At 40.4% G+C, this 21,187-nt stretch overlaps 1 protein-coding gene across 1 annotated transcript in view; it reads left to right on the top strand.

Moving 5' to 3' along the window:
- The window catches only part of ANO5 (anoctamin 5), a 157,074-nt gene that overhangs the window by 36,065 nt on the left and 99,822 nt on the right, over positions 1-21,187 (top strand). The window lies entirely within an intron of this gene.

Below are 21,187 nucleotides of genomic sequence, written 5' to 3'. Positions count from 1 at the left end.
AATATATAAATGCCTAACAATGTTCTGACAGTGGGACTATGTGGGTTCATATGGAGAATCTAGGCAAATAAGCAACTCAAAACCATAAACTATTAGAGTTGAAGGGACCTCAGCTATAGGCCTTTACCATCCTGGAGCGAGAGCTGGAAGAGACCTCAGAGGCCATCTGTTCTAACTACAGTTGAGGCCTTCACGGCCCACAGTGGTGATGTGACTTGACCAAGGTCACACAGGTAATAGGTTTCAAGCCCCCAGGCTCAATAATCATAGAATTTGACAGATATAAGAAGACATCCTCAATGATCACTTTGTCTCTCACCCAAGAGACTCCCCACTGTATCATACCTCACTAATGATCATCTAACTTCTTCTGGAAGACCTAAAATGAGAGCAAATTCACTACCAACTGAGAGAGCCCATTCCACTTCTGAATAGGTTTAGTGATGAAGTAGTTCTTCCTGACGTTAGGCTTACATTTGCCTCTTTGAAACTTCACCTTATTGCTCCTAGTTATTCCCTCCATGGCCAAACAAAGCAAGTGTAATGCCTCTTGTACCTCACAACCCTTCAGATACTTGAGGATGGCTTTCATGGAACTCTTCCTCCCCCGCTCAGTTTTCTCTCCTGCGGGATAAACATCCTCAATGTCTTCAAGGAGTTGGCGTGGGACACAGACTGAAGGTCCTCCTGCCACCTCCATAGCCCTCCTCTGTATTGTTCTAGTGTCTCTCCTAACATCAAGACTGTTGAAAATTGTATTTAAACTAAACGTGATGAACTGATGCAAAGTGAAGGGAGCAGAACCAGGAGAACAATGTACACAGTAACAGCCATATTGTACAATTATCAGCCGTGACTGACTTGGCTATTCTCAGCAATACAGTGATCCAAGACAATCCCAAAGAGCTCATGATGAAAAATGCTATCTGCCTCCAGAGAAAGAATCGACATTTTCTAAATATAAACTGAAGCATAATATTTTTCACCATTCCTTCCTTCTTTCCTCCCTTCCTTCCTATTCTTGCATAAAATGACTAATATGGAAATGCCTTTACATGATGGCACATATACAATGTAAATCAGATTGCCTACTGTCTCAGATTGGAGAGTGGGAAAGAAGGGAGAGTTAGGATTTGAAACTCAAAACTTTAAAAAAGAAACAAATGTTTAAAAATGTTTTTATATGCAATTAGGAGAAAATAAAATATTATTGAAAACACATTAAATGTAAGGAGAGATACATATGCTTTCTTGAAAGCAAAATTTTATTGGTGCAGTTCTTAAGTAGGGAGGAACAATAATCATTACTGATATTTAAATAGACCTTTAATGTTTGTAAAGTGATTAATGTGCATTATCTCTTTAAGCTTCAACAATCTTTGGAAGGGCATAGGACACCATTATTATCCTCATTTTATAGATAAGGAAAGTGCATTTTAAAGAGGTTGATCTAGTAAAAAGCAGAAGAAAAGTTGGAACCTAGGTCTCCTTGATTCTAGGTCCATCATTCCATTTACTACATCGCACTATCCTCAGGGAATAAAAAATTCCAAGCATGATAAGTATGACAAGCTGTTTTACAGATTTGTTTAGGACTTAGTGCCATGCAGATTTGTTGATTAAGTACTATGAGCTCTTCATTCAACATAGAAAGATTAGAATTAAAAGACTGATAGGAATTTAAAGATGGACGGACATGTTAACATCGCTTCTCCTAAATTATATTTTGATTACTGAGGCCAAAAAAAAGGGTAAAAACCTTATGTTTTAAAAAAAAATGGACAAGACTTGAAACAATAGGAAACTTCTGGGTAATTATTTTTAAAGTATTTTATTATTTTCCAGTTACATATAAGGATAGTTTTCAACATTTGTATTCACAGGATTATTAGTTCCAAATTTTTTTCTCCCACCCTCCCTTCCCTCCCTCTTCCCCAAGACAGAAAGCAGTCTGATATAGGTTGTATTGTACAATCACATTAAGCATATTTCTACATTAGTCATCTGATTAAAGAAGAATCAGAGCACAAGGGAAGAACCTAAAAAACAAAATACAAAAAAAAAAAAACAGTCCAAAAGTAGAAGCAGTATGGTTCAATCTGCATTCATAATTCGCAGTTCTTTTTTTCTGGATGTTGAGAAGATTTTCTATCATGAGTTCTTTGAAACTGCTTTGGATCATTGCACTGCTGAGATTAGCCAAGTCTATCCCCATTGTTCATCATACAATGTTGCTGTTACTGTTTACAATGTTCTCTTGGTTCTGCTCCTCTCAGTTAGCATTAGTTCATGTAAGGCCTTCCAGTTTTCTCTGAACTGCTCCTGCTCATCATTTCTTACAGCACAATAGTTTTCCATTACATTCATATACCATAATTTGTTTAGCCATTACCCTATTGATGGGCATTCCCTTGATTTCCAATTCTTTGCCACCAAAAAGAGAGCAACTATAAATATTTTTGTACATGTATGTCCTTTTCCCTTTTCTATGGCCTCTTTCTGGGTAATTTTTAATTAGGAAATTACCCTTCCCCCCTCCCACACACACACATGCTCCTTCACTATCTATAGTTAATTGAGAGTATACTGTAGAATACTCAAAATCTGAACCAAAATGTTGTCAGGTGAACCAGATTAAAATGTAATTGTAATTGGAAGGGCAGCTAGGGGGTGCAGTGGATAAAGCACTGGCCCTGGATTCAGGAGGACCTGAGTTCAAATGTGACCTCAGACACTTGACACCTACTGGCTGTGTGACCATGGACAAGTCACTTAACCCTCATTGCCCTGCAAAGAAAATATAATTGGAAATATATAACAAATAAAAACACAATAGAAAATAGATAATGTTAATTAGTGGTTTTCTAAGGTGGTGAAGTGGATAGAGGGCTAGGTCTGGAGTCAGGAAGATTCTTCTTCTTGAGTTCAAATCTGGCTTCAGAAACTTAGTAGCTGTGTCACTCTAGGTAAGTCACTTAACCCTGTTTTCCTCTGTTCCTCATCTGCAAAATGAGCTAGAAAAGGACTTTCTATTTAAACACAAATGAGAATCCTCTAGAATGAAAGGAGCATTGAACTTGAACTCAGGTCATGACCCTAGTTCTCATCATAATTCTCAAGGCTTTGCTACTAATTCCTTGTGTGATCTTAGGCAAGTAATTTTTCCCCTCTAGGCCTCAAGTTTTTCTCAATTTTTATCTCTAAAGTCATTCCTGGTCCCAATATAATTCAATCCTCATGCTCTTCATTCAGTACCTTCAAGTCTCCAGGCGCCAGGCTTCTCTGACCCCTGAGTATCGGGAGGAAAGAGTAAGAAAACTGAGTAGGCTGGCAGAACGAGATAGAAGCTGAACTGACCGGTATCAGCCTAGACAGAGTACCCATGCCAAATAGCGAAGAAACAGAGGAGAAGCCTGTGATAGTCCTTCAGCTATGATTTCAACAGATTACCTGGTAGAATTTGGCCGGTCGGTCATGGGCATCACAGTCTAGTAAAACAGTGAAACAGAATAGTCACAGAGGGAATGGTGCCCAGTAAAAGGGAAACATGGTATAAGATTCCTGCCCTTTCAGCCTAGGGGAGATAGAGAGACCCAGTCCCAAGAAAAGAGAAAATGAAAACTTTCAATATGCAAACAATCATTAAGAGAGGGAGGATAGTAGGAAAGAACTCTGCATTTGATTTTTAAATTTTGACCTGAGTTCAAATCTGGCCTCAGACACTTAACACTTACTAGCTGTGTGACCCTGGGCAAATCACTTAACCCCAATTGCCTCACCAAAAAAAAGAAAAAAAAAAGAAAATGATAGAATTTAAGAGTTGCAAGGGACTTTATTTTTTAATAGTTCATTATTTTTATTTTTCAAATATTTTTATGAATCTGTTCCTCCTACCAGCCCTGAGCAAATTGGAAACCAATCTCTCCACATACAGCCGTAGTAGTCCAACAAAACAAATGCCCACATGATCCATGTTTGAAAACATTTGTCTCTCTCCATTTTCAGTTCATCTCCTTTGTCAGGAGGTGAGTGGTATGCTTCTCTCTCTCTCTCTCTCTTTCTCTCTTTGGTGGGGGGGGGGGGTCAGGACGATGAGGGTTAAGTGACTTGCCCAGGGTCACACAGCTAGTGTCAAGTGTCTGAGACTGGATTTGAACTCAGGTACTCCTGAATCCAGGGCTGGTGCTTTATGCACTGCACCACCTAGCTGCCCTGGTATGCTTCATTCTCATTCTTTTGGGCCCTCAGTTTATCATTACATTGATCAGATCTCTCAAGTCTTTCAGGCTTCTTTTTCTCAGTAATGTTATTATTGTATATAAATTGTTCTCTAGACTCGGCTCATTTCCCCTTGCTTCAGTTCATAAAAGATCTTTCCAGTTTCCTCAGTAATTATCTTTCATCATTTTTTGTGGTACAATAATATTCTATTACATTAATATGCTGCCATTTGTCTCTGGTAGGATACTCCCTGACTTTCCAAATTGTGTCTACAATGAGCAAAGCTGCTGTTTTGTGTGTATTTTTTTTTTTTGGTACATTTAAATAAATCTTTTTCTCCTCGACCTCTTTGTGGCATAGGCCCAGTAGCCAGATAGCTAGGTCAAAAAGTATACCTAGGTGCAAAGCACTTTTGGCAATTATCTTCCTTCATTTCATGATTTTATAGGTCAGCAAGTTGAGTCCCACAGAAGGGAAGAGACTTGTTCAATCATACAATTGGGCAGCTAGGTGGCACAGTGGATAAAGCACAAGCTCTGGATTCAGGAGGACCTGAGTTCAAATCCAGCCTCAGACACTTGACACTTACTAGTTGTGTGACCCTGGGCAAGTCACATAACCTTCATTGCCCCACAAAAACAAACAAAAAACCAAACAAAAAACCAAAGTCATACAATTGAGTTAGGAAAACAAAAATTGATAATGAGAGAGGCTTCATATGGTTACCTATTAGAAAGATTCATATTTTACTCTTTGCACAAAGCTTTACATTAGAATTCCCCTCACTGGACAGAGTAGGCATTTAAATATTTTTTGACTCTGACTCTTATTGACTTTACCTCCTGACAGAAAGGGCATGGACAAAGGTCGCAGAATGAAACATACATTTTTACATGTAGTCAAGATCAGAATTTGTTTCCTTGCCTCTACTTATTTGCTGCAAGCCTTTTGTTTCCCCTTTCTTTTCTTTTTTTCCAATATGAGAAAGAAAAAAAAGTGTTAAAATTTTTTTAAAAGATTAAAATGATTTAATGAGCAAAGGGGAGAAGGGAGGAGCTTTCATTCTGGGAGAAAAATTGAGGCACAGCATCATTAGCATTAGCATGTTGTATGCAGGAGTCAAAGGGTAGCATTCAATTTTTACAGAGTTTTTGTTTCTTGTTTTTGTTTTTTGGTGAGGCAGTTGGGATTAAATAACTTGCCCAGGGCCACACAGCTACTAAGTGTCAAGTATCTGAGGTCAGATTTGAAATCAGGTCCTCCTGACTCCAGGGCCAGTGCTCTATCCACTGTGCCACCTAGCTGCCCCAGCATTCAATTTTAGTTGCACATTTTTGAGCATAAAAAGATTATTAGCAAAGTCATGGTATTGATATAAAAACTTGTAAATACAGAGAATGTAGTTTCTTGCATGAAAGTGTATAGTCTCAGAAAAGCTGGACAATGCTACCACCTTTAATGCTTCATGCCTTGAAAAAATCATTCTTGGTCTGTGTTGTGCTGCTGACTCCCAGTTACAGACGTGGAGCCAGGTTTCACAGTCATTTTTCCCAGGTCAGATTCGGTTCTTAGTTATTGAGATATGGGAATTGTGGGCCTGCAATAGAGTCTTGCTTGGCTACAGAATTTATTTCTGTTTTGTTTTTTTCTTCCCAATAGGTCATATTGATTGCATGTCATCTCCATGATCAAAATGGAGCTCAAGGTTGTATGTTACATGCGTAACTTGACACCAACCTTAGAAATCTGGCTTATTCCAACCAAGGCAGGGGCCTCCATTGTTCATCCTGTAGATATAGACTATTCTGAATTCCTTTTTACTCAAAAGAGCAGAATGGCGGGACATAGAGATCTCAAAGTTTAGAATACATTGATGTAAGCTGTGACTTGGATTGGGCAACTGTGTCTCTTTCCCCGGGTATTATATATAGATGAAAACACTTGGCAGTCCTTTAGCAGCATAGAAATCATAGAATTTAACATCTAGGAAACAAGAATAAGTATGGGAACTAGGAAGCTACCAAGGAGTATGTTGAAGTGAGTTCCTTTCCTGCCCCAGCCTCTCCAACTGCATTCTCTTGCCAATATGCCATGGTTTCTATCATACTCCTCTCCTTCCCCCTTGAGCCCTTGAGGGGGGATTTCCTACTGTACTTGGTTTGTGGTGCTGGCCCTGGGAACAAACATTCCTAGCTTCTGTCACTGCTGAAAAAATAAGCCAAGTCCAATAGTATTTAACTGTTTATTTTTTTTTAATTAAAAATTAATTAAAACATTTTTGGTTAAATTTTTGTCTTTGTATCATATAGTCTAGGATTTTAACAGATACTTGTTGAAGTTCAGCTGTTCAATGAAAAGTAGAAACTGGACAGTTTCCCCTTGGCCATAGAGCTAGCTAGTGTGTATTGTTCATTGTTCAGAAATGATGTGGCTGAGCCAGGGTCCACCCTGGCCCCAGCAGGGGCCATCATCGAGGCATTTTCCAGTTAATAATTCCAACATTCAACCATATTTAAGCTGCCTGGACCCTTGTGCAGGACTTGTCAGTTGAGATATCATCCCACTTATCTCTCTAATTTTATTTCACCTCTCCCCTTTTTGATGGTTGCCTTTTGCCTTTTTTTTTTTTCGATGGGGCAATGAGGGTTAAGTGATTTGCCCAAGGTCACACAGCTAGTAAGTGCCAAGTGTCTGAGGTCGGATTTGAACTCAGGTCCTCCTGAATCCAGGGCTGGTGCTTTATCCACTGTGCTACCTAGCTGCCCCCACCTTCTGCTTTTAATGTCCATTGCAGTTATTTTGCTTTGGGTAAATGATTAAAGAGATTTGATAGAATACACTAACATCACCCTCCCATATTCTGCTAAGATGACGTTGGAATTACTTAGGTTCAAGCTGCCACCAGCCCTAGGGGAAGAGGTAACAAAAAGCAAAATGACCTTTTTTTATCTCTAATTGCTTTGTGATAAATATCGATGACTATAGAGGAGATATGTGCTCAGAATAGATACAGGACTTTAATCTTTGATCTGGACCTAGTGCTGCCCAGTAATGGCTCCTGGTACCCAGCATATGCTCGATGAAGGATAATGATGCTGAATTAGTTTTTGGAGATAAGTGCATGAGCTTTAATTGAGTCTCTATCGAGTTACTGATAAAAGCAGGAAATACGTGACCACCTGTTTATTGAAGAGTTGCGTGTGTGTAGAAGAGGACAACCCATGTTTGTGGGACACTTGGGAATATTGTCTTGGCACCAAGGATGTGCTCTATGATTGTATTGGCAAACTGTCTTCTTAGCCCAGTTAGATTCAGTGCAATAGGAAGTCATCTGGGTAGACAAAAATGGGAGGGGTGATATGGTAAGAGGCCAGAGGAGTCCGTATTGAATTTTGAGGGTGGTATCATTATGTAATAGAAGGTGGACCAAAGCCAGTAGAATAGGGCTTCTGCCCCGGCTCTGCCACTCACAAGCTACGTGATATTGTCATTTAAACTCTTTAAACCTGTGTTTCTCATTTCCAAATATGAAGGGTTGGATAGTGGATGACTTGAAAGATCTCATTCATCACTGATTCTCTGACTTTTCAGAAACACTTTTAAAAATTGATACATTGTTTTTTATCTCTCCTAAATTTTCCCCTGTATCCCTCTTCCATCTTACAGAGAGCTATCCTGTAGAACAAATTTTTTTTAAATAAAAAGAGGGAGAAAAAACCCAGCAAAAAACATATTGCAAAAATCTGGCAATATGTGCAATGTTTCCATATCTGTCTTCCCCACCCCCAAAAAGGTACGGTAGCAGATGTGTAAGTACTATTTGTTAAACTTACAGTAACAATGTTTAAATCACTGGAAAAGTCTTTAACAATCACCTGTTCTCCAATCCAATCCAATAAAAATTATTAAACACCTATAATACTTCAGGAACTGTGCTAAGCACTGGGAATGCAATTAATAAAAGCAAAGATAGTCCTTGCCTTCAAGAACTTACAGTTTTGGGGGGGGGGGGGTAGGAAGGGAACAAACTCTGAAGGAGGCAGGAAAAATGGGGATGGAAGAGAGAGAGTGGTACTTCGAATAGGGGTACCTTTTTCAGTGGAGTTGAAACAAGGTAGGGCAGCAGATGCAAATTGGAGGGAGCTGAGAGTTAATTCCTCCTCTCTACAAAGGAAGGTATTGGGAGGAGTTTGATACTCTGCCTTCCAACCCTCTGATCTTTCACAGTCCACTCACTATGGCTAGAGGGGATAGGAGGCTGAGGAAGGTAGTGTTAATGAGGGCTGAGTTAGCAGCCAGGACTCAGAGAAATTTTAAATCAATCTTCCAAGATCACACAGATGGCTTGTAGCGAAATGGGGTTCAAACCCAGGTCCTTCAAATTCAATGCTCCTTCCATTCCCCCACAGTCCCTGTCTATTAATAAGAGAAGAGATGGTAGACTTATTAGAATTGATTAGTAAAAAGGAGATCAGCAGTCTTCATCTTTTATTTATGCAGTGTTTTTTTCTTTCCTCAACATAATCAAGGCTACATTTAAATCAATTTATGTCTCCTCTTCTCCCTCATTAGCCAAAATAATTTTGAATTTGTCTCTTTCACCAAGGTTGCCAGATGCCCCCTTTCATTTAGCAAATTTAATGACCATGTTTATTTCCTTCTCAGAGATTGGTCAAGATGTGAACATTAGTGAACCATGTCCAACCTCTGCAAAAGTTAATACTCTGAAGGCTAGCAAAGGAACCTTCTATAACTATTCTTTGGAAGGGATAGGGAAAGGACCTGTGATTTCACTGGTCACCAATTGATTGGTGATCAGACTCCTTCCTGCATGAAGAAACTTGCTCTAATGATGTATTTCTCTAGAACTTAAAATCTTATCGTCCCAATGACTGGGACACTGGGAAGTTAAAATGACTTTCCTAGGTTAACGTTGCCAATATGTTTCAGAGGTGGCTCCAGGCCACATCTCTATCCACTCTTCCCTGCTGCCTCTCTTCAGAAATGAACTTTAAACTAGTGAGCTATTATATCTCTGAGTAATGTGGCCAAGCCTAACTCCATAACTTATTTGACTATATCATTAGTGCTGAATTGGTAGAGATGACTCTTTCTCTTTTCTGTCTTCTCTCTCCCTCTTCTCTCCCTGCCCCACCCTTTTTCTCTTTGTCTCTCAGATTCAAGAAAGATACAAGTTAAAATTTAGGCTCCATCCATTAATCTACTGGCTAATCCATCAAGTTTGGCGTCCTTGAGAAACTTTTGCAGCTCACTTTAAATCAATCTGTAAAATGGGAATAATAATACCAGCAACTTCACAGGGTTGTTGTGAAGAAAGCTCTTTGATAAAACTTAAAGGTGTTAGAGAAATGGGAGTTATTATCAATAGTTACTACATTAGAAATATATAATGATTTCACAGATTTTTAGGATTGGCACTCAGTCATGGAAGGGTAATTAAAAAGGATTTATTATTCACAAAGAAGAGCAGTGTGGCTTAGTGGATGGAACTTCAGTTCTGGTGTCAGATCCGCCAGGTTTAATTCCCACCTCTGAGTCCTGACTGCCATCTTAACTTTGGGGAACTCAACTGGTGTCTTTTGATCTCTCAGTGCCCAAGTTGCCAATCTGCATTGGTAAAGGAATTTTCCCTACATTGTGATTTCAAAACTGAAATCTGATGTTCGAACCTTAAAAAAAAAAAAAGAAAAAGTTTTTTCATAAATAGTTGGTTATCCATTGTCCAATGATTCATTTATAAAATGCTTGAAAGCAATGTTTACAAATTGGTGGTAGCATTTTTTTTTAAGCTTCAGTATTTAATAGGTATAAAAGTTGTCTTTCATTTCCAGGGCTATTCAGTCACAGAAATGCTGTTAATTTGATGCCATCCAAATGAACCTATTATTTACTGGGAAAGTTCTAGCATCTGTGAGAACACAAGTCAAAACTTTGGTTTTCTGTAGTTTTCTGAGATTGTTTCTCTGGCTGGATTATCTCCAGATACGCATTCTGTTTTGTTTGGTAGAGTAACACACTACATAAATAAAGTGGGTCACTGATTATCTGACCCATTCTTGACCAGCTTCACAAACTATGGAGAAAGAAACTTTGATATGTTTATTTAATATTACTTGGATTCTTAAAAACATTTTAATTAATTCCTTAAAAAATGTCACAGACATTTCCTTATGTCTCATCTTCCCCTTCCAGAATCTTCCCTTAAAGACAGTCAAGCAAAACAAACTGAGGGCACGTGTAACATTCAACATCTTGTAGTCTCTGGTTCTCCAGAGAGGCAGATGTTTTATCAGCATGTCTGAAACCAATCCTGGGCACAGCTTTTCATTGAACTGCCTTGTAAGGTTTTAATTTATGTTATTGTAGTCCTTGTGTATATTTTCTTGGTTCTATTCTCTTTCCTTTGCATTACTTCACATAAGTCCATCCAGCAACAAGCATCTATTTATCACTTAGTGTGTATAAGTAGCTGTGTGAAGTACTGGGTATACAAAGATAAAAATCAACAGTCCCTTTCTTCAAGGAGTTATATTTTACTGAGGGAAACCACATGTAGAAATACAGATCAAATATACATGAAAGCCATATCTGGTCATTTCAGTTGGGGATACTAGCAGCTGGGAGTGGTAGGCTCAGGAAAAGTGGCCTCATGTGGAAGGTGGTGCTTGAGCTGAGTCTTCTCTTGTCTTTCTGAATCATTCATGTGTATTATTTCTGGAGGTGCGATAACATGACACCCATTGCCATGACACCCGTATACCACAGATTTGTTATGTATGCTTTTGTAGGCTGGCTATTGAATCTGAAGTGAAATTACACCAGTCCCCTATGGTCTGAGTCAAGGCTCAGTTGACATTTAGGTTGCTCCATAAGTACTTTTGGTCTAGTGTTACCACAAGTATTGGCACAGTCACCACAAAGTTTCCTACATCCATGGAGTTAGACAATCTGTTCTCTGTATACAAGCAGGTTAGATGTAACCTGAAGTAAGACTTTCCAGTGGGGTCAGGAAAGCTTCAGTTATGGCTAATAGGTCTGTATTTGGGAGGTAGGGTGGGGTCATGGAAAGTGCTGGATTTGGACTCTAAGAATCTGAATTCAAATCCTGGCCCTTGTAAGGGGCTAAAATTCTAGCTATACTGTCTGAAATATCTAATGAGTGGGAGCCAATAAATTATAAGCTTTAGCAAGAGCTAGACTTTTAAGCATTAATTAAGGAGATTAAGAATTTGGTGAAGAGAGAGAAAAAGGCTTAGATTCACCTATCTATTAAAGGGAGAGCGCATTTCTCGCTCCACTCTCCACAGAGTCCTGAAAAAAGAGAGCTAGAGAGCCAGCCTCTATCCACTGTGCTACCTAGCTGCCCTTGTCCTCCTCATTTTATAGATGAACAAACAAGTTGAGAAAGGTTAGTTGAATTGCCTGAAGTCACTCTATGTTGCTGAGCTGGGATTAGAACTCAGGTCTCTCAGATCGTAGTTATTGTGTTAAATCCTATGCACTGTGTCCTGAGTTATTAGCTAGATTAGATTAAAAGAGAGAGCTCTTAATAAGAAGGGGAATTTGTATGCAAAAATTCATTTGGTGAAATAGAGTAAGAAACTCTCATTTCTAAATGACATGCAGAAATCTTATTGGTAGTGGTTGCATTCCTTGCCAATGAGGAAGCTTATGGTTTCCTGGCAGTGCCTAATCCCTCAGAAAGGTTGGAGCTCCTGGTCCTGTTTGTTTGATTTAAATCACATTTCTTAGACTTATAGACTAGAATTTTAGCTTATATTAATGGTTAAAATGCTGGACTTGGCAGTTAGGAAGTATAAGGGCCAAAATTTGTACAGGGAGAGTTAATTGGGTGGCTCACTATAATATTGGGGTAAGAAAGGAAATTAACAGCCTCTTTCAAAAAACAAAACAGGGTTTATTAATGGGAACAAATTTAAAACACAAGTGAGGTTAATAAAGCCAGGGCCAATGAAAAAAGGGAATAGGGGAAGGAAAAAAAATACACCCTGCAAACTCACCACTACCCAGAAACGGCAGTTTCAAAGAGAATCAGCTGCTCAGTGTCCCTCTCCCTCTCGCACTCGCCTAAAGTGCACTCTCCTCCCTTCTCTCTCCCAGAAGCCCTCTCTCCCCCAGGAACCAGGGCTGACATGTAGTCAGGGTACCTGTAGTATTTATCTTCACAGCTCAAATTAGATGATGCCTGTAAAGGTTTTTACAGATCTTAAAACATGATATAAATGCCCATTTTTGATGAGGATGAGGACAAATGGTACTCTTAGTCAACATGGTAAAACCCTCAGAGTCTGGCTTCATGATCAAAGGTCTATAAATTGGCTAAAGGCAATATATTTCAGCTGAGACCCAACATCATAGTCGTTCTTCACATAGCTTCCCATCACTTCTTGTCTTAACTGTGCCTCTTCAGGGAGCTGTTAGCCCATGGTTCTTGTATAATTTTCCAAGTTACAACACAATGTCCTATTCATTGAATCACCAGCAGACTTTCTTTTCTAAAGAGTTGCTTCAAAACTTGCTCTGCTTCCTAGTGTTGTCTTGATTCCACTTCCTGATTTTGCATGGGGCCATTCCCCAAACACAGTGGTTCTTTCTTGTGGTCCAGAATAGGAGACTTTTCTTCCTCCAAATCTTGCAACATTCCAAAATGAGCATTTGAAAACACCTGCTCCCTTCCTGGAGTGGTCAGTAGATCCATAAAAATTAATTGTGTTCTGGGTGCTAGGCATTTTGCAAAGCAAAAAAGAGGTAAAAGTCTTTGCCTTCAATGAGCTCACAATCAGATAGGGGAGACATTAAGCAAGCAATGATATGCAGAAAAGCTACATGCAAGATAAATCAGAAATAATTAAAAGAGGGAAAAGGCTCAAGAATGAAGAGGGGTTGGGAAAGACTTCCTATAGAAGATGGAAATTTAGATGAGATTTGAAGGATGCTGGGAAAGCCAGGAGGCAGAGATGAGGAGGGACAATGCTCTAGGCATGGGGGACAGCCAGAGATAATGCCCAGAGCTCAGAGATGGAGTGGGCAGGATTTTTTTCCTTCCTTGCTATCCCTGAAGTCTGCCTTTCCAGACTTCTACATCATGTTTCAGCTGCAATTTCATGCTGAACTTCCCTCATGGCCTGAGGCCTCCTCACGGTGTAATATCAGTTGTCCCTCTGGCTTTATCACTGTTTGCAACCCAGCCAAGGCTTCTTGTGAATGGATGAATGATGGAAGGACCTTTAGTAAAGACCGGCATTATGCTAAGTTCTGGAGACAAGGAAGATAGCTTGGAGTTGGCTCCAAGATGGATGGTCACATAGTATGTTAAGCATAGGCTAGAGACACAAGCAGCCAGGCTAGATATAGAAGGCCCATGTGCATTTGTACTGGGCCTATCACCAATCAGGTGGGCATAGTTCCAAAGTTGAAACTTTGGCACAAGCAAGTCTCAAAGGGAGGCCTAGTAACCTCTGGCAGAGTGGATGGTTGGTGGGGTTGTGAAACCGCCTGTGCAATTTTTGTCCATGCCTTCTAGAAAGCCTTTCCAAGATTCTCCTAATATACTGGATGCTTTCTTTTAGATTTTATCTTTGACACATATTAGCCCTTTTTACATCTGCGATATTTATGTAGTGCTTTAAGTTTGCGAAGTCACCATATTTGACCCTCATCTCAACCCTTTGAGGTAGATATTATTATCATACCATTTTACAGATGAGGAAACTGAGGCTGAGAGGGGCATATGACTTTCCCAAGGTCATATGCCCAGCAAATGTCTTAGTCCCTAGTTCATCTCAGCCCAGGATGCTGTCCATTTTTCTACTTAGCTGCTGGAGTTTCCTGTTTTGGTTACCACATCACCCTGTTGACTCATCTAGCCTGCATTTCACTAAAGCCTCCAGGTCTTTTCCACTTGAACTATTGTTTACCTCCCCCTTCCCCTCCCCCTTGCCTTCCTGTGCTGGGCCAATTTCCTTCAAATTATCAAAGTATTTATTTTCAGGGTCTGTAATTTCATCCACATGGATGCTCCCTTGGAGACTGCTACCCCTCTATGCCTCTAGAGGACATCCTCTGTGAATTGTGACCAAAGACTTCATTCTTCTGCAGCCAATCTGGGGAGAGGCCTCTCAGAATGTAGCTTGGCTGACCCCTCTCCACAACCGCCATATAGTCACTTGGCCTGTACTCAAAGTTTTTGAAGACCTTACTTCTGTCTGATTCTGTTAGTCACCACTGCTCTCCTGGGGTTTGGGAGAAAGTAAGGGGAGGAAGGCATTCTGTATCAACAGTATGACTAGACTTCGATTTCTGTGTCATTTATTTGTACAGAAGTTTCAGACTTATTTCTTTATTTTTTAGATTGATTTGTGTGGCAGGGATTAGTAGCTCCTAATAAAGGTAAAAGATTAAAAAAAAAAAAAGTAAAGACCTGTATAAAGCTGGGTCTTCATTGCAACATCTGTCAGGCCCCCAGGATCTATCTCCTCTGTGCTGTGATAAGACATTGAAGGATGACGTTTGCAACAACCCCACCCTTATGCATTCGGTAGTTTGAGAATAAATGCTTAATGAACAAATACATTGTGACATCTGGGTGACTAATTATGATAACTTAGGCATCCAGGAGAGATATTGGCATAACTGGTTCACTGGAGCAAAGCAGTGAGCTATGAGAACATTATATTATTCTGATGAAAACAAAAACAAAAACAAAACAAAACAAAAAACAGTTCTTTAAGCTAAGAAGACATCTATAAACCTTTCCCCCCCTAACAGTCTTTCATTTGGTTCTTTGTTAACCAGGCCATTTTTGCTTCATGCTGTTAAGAGCTAGGTTCATTCTCATTAATGCTGGGCTGCCAATGATTTAACCCCTTAAAATGAATATACTACTTGGCTTAATATAGAGGGTGGTGGGTTTTTTCCATACCTAGTGATTACAATAGTCAGCTCCCCAGTGGTGGCACATGATGGGGTAAAGATAATTTATATGGGGAAATGGAGGTGAGAGTTAGAATCCCTGGGTTTCAGTCCCAGCTCCAACCTTTCCCAGCTAGCTGTGTGGCCAAGGATGTCACCAAATGCAGACACTGAATTTGATAAATGCTTATTAGGTACCTGATATACCTGATAACTCCTCTGAGTCTCTTTCCTCTTCTGTAAAATGAAGGAGTTGGGGGAATGGATACAGTGCTGGATTTGCATGTAGGAAGGTGTGGTATCAAGTTCCACTTTTGACACTTAGGTGGCTGTGTGTCCTCTGGCCCATCATTTTATCTAACATATTAGTGCCCCAGGTAATTCACTAAAAATTAAGTTGCAAAGAAGGTATCAGACTGTATCAGTAGAGGGGATTCTTCATGTGGACCTTCCTCCACTGAGGAAACCATAGTACTATTGTTGGTAACAATAAGAATAATACTTGAACCACCTTTTTGCTTTTATTGATTTCCTCTGTTTTTATAATAAACATTTTCTAGCTATACTATATACAGTTATCCTTTCCGCATTGAAGGGGTTGGGGGTAGCACCCCTGTAATGCGGAAATTCCATGTAAAAATTTTTGACTCTCCGTGCATACCAAAGAAGGTGTGAATTTTTTCTCTTTCTTTGATGGGGGTGTTTACAGTGCTTATTGTAAAATGTGGGTTAAGTATTTGGTCATAGCCTCTGTGTCAAGTGCTGGCTTTTTGCGTGTTGTTTGCAACTTCTGCACAACTCCCCCCGAATTCCCATTTAATTTCTTATGCTGATCCATTGATATTGAAACCCAATGGGGAAAGTTGGGATGTGGAAGGGATAACTGTGCCATCCCTCCTTCCCCCAACAAATGAGCTCTCCACAATGACAAAGGAACACAAACAAAACCAAATAACTCAGTGACCATATCCCAATAGTATATGCAACATTCTCTACCCATAGTCTGCTAGTGCTCAACAGAAAAAAAGGGACTAGAATATTTTTAATTAAAAACATTTTTTGTTTCTTTTGTTTTTTATGCCACAATCCAAATGTTCTATCTCATTTTAAACCAATATGCCCAACATTCTCTCATTTCCTTTCCCCTCAAAATATAGCATCCTCCTTTGTTACTAATACAGTGTCCCATCTTATAGTTTTGTTGTTGTTGTTGTTGGTTTTTTTTCTTTTTTTTGAGGAAGCCCTTTGTAAATGTAAGTTGTTATGAAGTTAAAGAATTATGGAACAATGACTATTACAGCATTAGGAGAGTTTAAAAATTAAAATTCTCAGGTGATCCCAAGGCCCATATTACATTTTCACCTTACTTATCTAGGTCCTCATACATTTTTTTTTGTTTTGGTGAGGCAATTGGGGTTAAGTGACTTGCCCAGAGTCACACAGCTGTCAAGTGTCTGCAGTTGGATTTGAACTCGGGTCCTCCTGAATCCAGGGCCAGTGCTCTATCCACTGCACCACCTAGCTGCCCCTCCTCATACATTTATATCTCTGACTTATCAAGGCTGTTTATAGCCTACGGATAGATCAGGGAGCAGAAATAGAAGCCTGGTTGAGATGGGGGCTGAGCCAAGAATAGGAGGTGCTGAAGTGAGACTGTGATTAGAGAGAACTGATATGGGAATGGGCACTAGAAATATCCAGGGCATGAAGAGTAGCCAAATAGGCTAAGTAGTAAGGCAAATTAGTCCATAGTATTGTTTTTGTTGTTTAGTTGTTTCAGTGGCATCTAACTCTTTGTGACCTCATTTGAAGTTTTCTTGGCAAAGATACTGGAGTAGTTTGTCATTTCCTTCTCTAGCTCATTTTCAGATGAGGAAACTGAGGCAAACAGGGTTAAGTGACTTAGCCAGGCTCACAGTTAATAAGTGTCCAAGGCCAGATTTGAATACAGGAGGAGGAGTCTTCCTGACCTTAGTCCCAGTACTCCATTGGCATGTCCCAGCTTAGAGACATAAATTGGACCTATTATTTCACTGGGATAAGGTGCTCTCAGTTGAGTAAAGTCCCACTGCCAATGCAGGTTGGCACCTTCTTGAGAACTTCTTGTCTTAGAGAGATACCCACAGGGTCACCGAGGCAGTATATGCCAGAGTCAGCACTTATACCCATCTTCACAGCTCTGAGGGCAGCTCTTAATACACTGTGCCATGCTGCCTCAAAATAAGGTTGTTAATGATTTTTAGGAAGGTTACAAAGAAGGTTGAGAAAGATGTATTCTAATAATAATAGCTAACATTAGGTGTTGTTATTATTATCCTCATTTACATATGAGGATACTGAGGCAAACAGTGTAAGTGTCTTGCCCAGGTACTCACAGCCTTTTCTGATTCCAAGATTTGAACTCGGGTCTTCCTGACTCCAGACTAGGCGCCTATCCACTGCACCATCTAGCTGCCCTAAATCTAGCTGTTCTAGATATCCTCAGCTACCATACTAGCCTTGTAGGGAGTGTTGAGGAAAATGGGGAAGTTTTTTGGTGGACGAAAAAGTCTTCTTCCAGAACGGTCCTCTATTGGCCACAAAAGCAGCCATAGCAGCTATAAAGAAACTCCCAACCCTCTCTATTTTGGCGGGGGGGGGGGGAATAAGGGTTAAGTGACTTGTCCAGAGTCACACAGCTAGTAAGTGTCAAGTGACTGAGACCAGATTTGAACTCAGGTCCTCCTGAATCCAGGGCTGGTGCTCTATTCACTAGGCCCCCTAGCTGGTCCTTCAACCCTCTCTAAACAACAACCTATTATGAGCTCCCCAGAGGAAGCTGCAACTTCTGTGACCAGCCACCTCTTGGTAACTTAGATAAAGTGTTGGAATTTCATCTCACAGATGAAGAACCTGGGTGGTAATAGGGTCTTTGGCTTGGATAATCAGTTTTTGAAGCAGTACGACAGAGAAGAAAGAGCCTCAGTTTCCCCATCCTATTCCTAGAAGGAATCAGACAAGGTGAAACTTAAGGTCCCATCCAGCTCTAAGTCCAGTGGTCTTACTTTCAAAGAGATCTCTGACTTTCATTAGTTTGGAAATTCCTTCCAGTGACGTTAATTGCAGTCCATCTATGACTACCTCTTCTTTCTACATGCTTCTTGGAGGAAGCAGCCCCTGAGCTAAATATTGAAGGATCTAAGGACCGCCTCTATTTCAATATATTATCCCATAAGTTCGCCACTAAAGGCCCTTCCCTGATTATTCCCAGCATCTTGTAGAGGAGCTCTCTGCCTCTCCACCTATCATACCTCATCCTTACCAAATGGCCAGCCTATCTATTCTGCCTATCATACAATTCTTTGAAGATATCACCTACTCTTGAACTTTGAATTTCCTCCTTGGAAACCAATGGTCAAACTAATTTATCAGTCACCAAAACCCTGCCCCGAACCCCCCAATCACATGATAGCTCTTCCTCTTTTCTTTGAGCTCATCCCTTGTCCCTTTCCTGACCTTTTAATATGGCAGAGTCATCTAGTCCTCTGCCCTCAGCTTTTTTCCACTCCATACATTCCTTTAAACAATCTCTGATTGACTTCAACTGTCATCCTATCCATACTGATGATTCCCTGCTATAGACTTTAATCATTAACGTCTCTCAAGCTTTAGCTCCACCTTCTCCACTTGTCTGCAAGTCTTGTCCACCCAAATGTCCCACCAACACTGCAAACTTAGATCTGAAACTCGATTTCTTCTAAATCTAGTCCTTCTGCCTTGGCTGAAGTAAAACCACCATTAGCTTAGACCTATCCCCCCTCCCTTATTTGCTTCTTTTTTTTTTTTCTTTTCTTTGGCAGGGCAGTGGGGGTTAAGTGACTTGCCCAGGGTCACACAGCTAGTAACTGTCAAGTGTCTGAGGCTGGATTTGAACTCAGGTCCGCCTGAATCCAGGACCAGTGCTTCATCCACTGTGCCATCAAGCTGTCCCCCCTTACTTGGTTCTAATCAGGTGATTCCACCTTGGCAATATCTCATATCAATGCCCTCCATCAGAACACCACTGCCAACACTACAGTATGGGCCTTTATTGCCACCGGTCTCCATGTTACTGTAATGCTCTACCATGTCTTTCTGCTTCCATTTGCTTTTTTCCTCCTACCCTTTCTTCATACCATTGCCAGAACAGAATAATTTCCTTTAATGAAGAGATCTGCTAATATCACTGATTGAGAAGCTTCAGGAACTCCATTTTTTAGTCTACCAAGGAAAATTACAATTCTTTTCCCTGGCATTCAAGGTTCTTTTTACAATCTGGTGCCACCCCATCTCTCCAGTCTTTTCTCATTACTCCTTTTCATGCCTCTTATCCCAGAGCCAAGCTTGAGGTGATGCCTGCACCCTCCCATATCTGTGCCTCCCCATGTGCTTCCCTGTCACTGAAATGTTTTCCCTTATTCTCTTTACAGATTTAATTCCTACCCATCCTATTAAGTGCCAACTTGAATGTTCTCTCCACCATGAAGCTTCCTCTGAGTTCCACCACCATCATTAGTAACCTTCTTCTCTCTCAGACTTTGTATTGCAAATTTTTTTTTAAACCTCTCGGATGCATTTATGGGGTAACTAGGTGGTATAGTGGATAGAGTGTTGGGCCTAGGGTTAGGAAAACTCATCTTCCTGAGTTCAGATCTGGCCTCAGTCTCTTACTAGTTTTGTAACTAGGGCTTAGCAATGAACGCTGTTTGCCTCAGTTTCCTCATCTGTAAAATGAGCTGGAGAAGCAAATGGAAAACTACCCCCAATAACTTTGTGAAGAACCTCCCCCCATGGGGTCATGAAGAGTTGTACATGACTGAAATAACTGAACAACAATACATTTATACTACATTACATATTTGTATGTGCTTGTGTTATCTGCCTACCAGACTGTAGCCTTCCTGAGGATATAAGCAGTGGTAGCTTTCTGAGGGCCTCCATAGTACTCTACATTGCTTTATTATGTGTCAGTGGGGGAGGTAAAAGGGAGGGGAGGGTCTGGAGGATATGTGAGTTCAATGGTGTGGGGAACTCCTAGTGTGGAAACTCCCTCCATCAATGTAAATTAGCGTCTAATATATGACAATGTTTTAAAGAGTTGCCTTGTACAATAAGGATTAAATGACATATTCCATGGACACAGAGCTAGCATGTGTCTGATGTAAGTCTTGAAATCAGGCTTTTTTTGATTCCAAAGCCAGTCTTCTGTATCCGACTTCAATGCTCTACATTCACAGTACTAGGTATATGATAACGTTTGCCCTTTTTGAACTTTGGTAAGGAACCTTCTCCAGAGACCGTGTCATCATCTTCTGTATTGGCAGAAGAGGGTGGCACACTGGATAGAGCGCCGGGTCTACAGTCAGGAAAACTTGTTCAAATCCAATCTACTAACCATGTAACCCTGTGCCAGTTGCTTCAGCTCTCTTTGGCAGTTTTCTTCATCTGTAAAATGGGGATAATAATAGGACCCACCTCCCAGGATTGTTATGAGGATCAGATGAGATAATAATTGTAAAGCACCTAGCATGGTACCATGGCACAGAGTAGGCACTTTATAAATATCAATTCTTATTGCTGTTATCATTATTCTGGGTCTTCCTCAACATGTGATTCACACTTATTAAATGCTTGTTGGCTACTGGAGATGTCCCACACACAGCAAACCATGGTAATTCAGATGTTATGGGCTGATCCATTGGGTTGGGATTTTGGGTCTGTGAAGAGAAAGCTGAGTCATTCTAAATGCCGGGCCCTATTGTGTTTCTTAGTTTGGACAAATGCCAGGGGAACACAGTGATACCAGGGGAGAAGGAGAAGGCGCACATCAAATCCAATTTATACCAAGCCTTGAAAACAACACTTCCAAGGCACTGGCTTGTTGTTCTGGTTCCTGGTATCCCTGTGAGATGGTCGAGACAGGGACATCAGGAATTAGGTTAAAGATGTTTTGGAAAGGTCGCCACTCTGCTAGGCTGTTAGTTAATGCCATGTT

The sequence above is a fragment of the Dromiciops gliroides genome, chromosome 6 (assembly GCF_019393635.1).
Source record: "Dromiciops gliroides isolate mDroGli1 chromosome 6, mDroGli1.pri, whole genome shotgun sequence".
NCBI lineage: Eukaryota > Metazoa > Chordata > Mammalia > Microbiotheria > Microbiotheriidae > Dromiciops > Dromiciops gliroides.
The sequence above is the reverse complement of the archived record's forward strand: the minus strand, read 5'-3'. Positions and strand labels throughout refer to the sequence as shown.